The following is a 2355-nucleotide window of genomic DNA, read 5'->3' as shown; positions in this document are numbered from 1 at the left end:
CCCGTCTCGGCCTCCCAAAGTGCTGGGATTACAGGCTTGAACCAACGCGCCTGGCCACAAAGCACTTTCATAAAATTTTAAAGTTGATTCACAATAGGCCAGGCACGGTGGTTTATTCCTATAATCCCAGCACTTTGGGAGGCCGAGGTGGACAGATCACTTGAGGTCAAGAGTTTGAGACCAGCCTGGCCAACTTGGTGAAATCCTGTCTCCACTAAAAATACAAAAATTAGTTGGGCGTGGTGGCCGGTGCCTGTAAACCCAGCTACTCAGGAGGCTAAGGCAGGATTGCTTGAACATGGGAAGCAGAGGGTGCAGGGAGCTGAGATCCTGCAGTGAGCTGAGATTGTGCCACTGTGTAACACAGCGAGACTCCATCTCAAAAAAAAAGTTGATTCACAGTAACTAAAGTCTTCCACAGCTTAGTTTTACCTACACTGCTATCAATGAGCAATCAAGCTGGAATGCTTTTAGCCTACTAAGAGTTGTTTAGGCGTCAACCAAGGGTGGTCAAGCTATGTAGGCTACAGCAGGTCATAAACTAAAACATGAAGCCATCGCATAAGCTTTGCTGACATATACTATGTTACACAACAGGTCCTTGGCTCTAAAAATCATATTAACTAGGTTAAAACCTTTTAGTCAATGATCATTCTGTTTTATTTTTGAGACAGGGTCTCACTTTGTCACCCATGCTGGAGTGCAGTGGCACAATCATAGCTCACTGCAGCCTCAATTCAAGCAATCCTCCTGCCTCAGCCTCCTGAGTTGGGAGTACAGGCATGCACCCCTACATTTGGCTAATTTTTAAATTTTTTGTAAAGGCTGGGCATAGTGGCTCACGTCTGTAATCCCAGCACCTTGGGAGACTGAGGTGGGTGAACCACTTGGGCCTAGGAGCTTGAGACCAGCCTGGGCAATATGGCAAAACCTTGTCTCTACAAAGAATACAAAAATGATCTGGGTGTGGTGGTACACACCTATAGGCCCAGGTACTCAGAAGGCTGAGGTGGGAGGACTGCTGGAGTCCAGCAGGTAGAGAGTGCAGTAAGCCAAGACTGCACCTCTGCACTCCAGCCTGGGCCAGAGTGAGATTCTGTCTCAAAAAGTAAAATAAAATAGAATAAAGAAATAATTTTTTTTGTAGAGACAGGGTCTCACCTTGCTATGTTGCCCAGGACGGTCTCAAACTCCTGGCCTGAAGCAACCCTCCCACCTCGGCTTACAGGCATGAGCCACTCACTGCGCCTGGCCATCAGTGATAATTTTAAAGGCCAGTTAAACATCAGTTTTACATTTTGAGAAAGCTAGACTCTCAGCTCCACACAGCAGCAGTCTGTTTTATTCAGTAACAGACCTTCAGGCAATTGGCACATAGAAGACAAGACATATCTGTGAAATTAAGTACTAGTTCAAAGTCCCTAAGCAGAGTTTAAATGCCTGAGTGGCACAGAATTCTATTCTGATCAAACAGGCAGTGGGTATAGAAAAAGCATAACCAGACTCTAAGAATGTGGTGAACTAGACTTTTAAAATTAAGACGTTAGTAGTTATTTCATCACTCTGGACCTCTGAAGAGGGTAACATATATATAAAGTTTATTCTAGCTTTAGATTTCTATGGTTCTAAGCCTCCATGCACTATGCAAGGTAAAGTAGACTTATGTCTGAAATCAACACTGGTTCTAGTGCTAGTCACATTTCACTCAGGCTTCTCTGATACTCCTAATAGGCTTTAATAGTTTAGATACTAATCAGTTAAAGTGAGCATATTTATGAAGCTAAAAATTAATACTAACAAGTCTATCATGTAAGTTAGGCTTGAATGGAAACAAACCTAAGACAAGGACAATTATCATTTTTGTTATTCCTTTTTTTTCAGACAGGGTCTCACTTTCACCGAGGCTGGAGTGGTGAGATCATAGCTCACGACAGCCTCAACCTCCCAGGCTCGAGTGGTCCTCCTGCCTCTGCCTTCAGAGTAGCTGGGACTAGTGGCACATGCCACCAAATCCTGCTAATTTTGTATTTTTTCTAGAGAAGGGGTCTTGCTATGTTGCCCAGGCTAGTCTCAAACTCCTGGGCTCAAGTGATCCTCCCAACTCAGCCTCCCAAAGTGCTGGGACTACAGGTGTAGGCCACCATGCCTCGTCTCATTTTTGCTGTTTCAGTAGTAGGATTCCTTACCTTTTTCATGTTCAGTGCTCCATGATTTCAAGCACAAGCATCCCCCAAAGAAAAATCCAATTAAGAAAAAAGCAAATGGCCGGGCGCGGTGGCTCAAGCCTGTAATCCCAGCACTTTGGGAGGCCGAGACGGGTGGATCACGAGGTCAGGAGATCGAGACCATCCTGGC

At 45.0% G+C, this 2355-nt stretch overlaps 1 protein-coding gene across 1 annotated transcript in view; it reads right to left on the bottom strand.

Moving 5' to 3' along the window:
* Window positions 1-2355, bottom strand: part of HP1BP3 (heterochromatin protein 1, binding protein 3) — a 49044-nt gene that overhangs the window by 30384 nt on the left and 16305 nt on the right. The window lies entirely within an intron of this gene.

Source organism: Colobus angolensis, unplaced genomic scaffold (genome assembly GCF_000951035.1).
Source record: "Colobus angolensis palliatus isolate OR3802 unplaced genomic scaffold, Cang.pa_1.0 Scaffold130, whole genome shotgun sequence".
NCBI lineage: Eukaryota > Metazoa > Chordata > Mammalia > Primates > Cercopithecidae > Colobus > Colobus angolensis.
The sequence above is the reverse complement of the archived record's forward strand: the minus strand, read 5'-3'. Positions and strand labels throughout refer to the sequence as shown.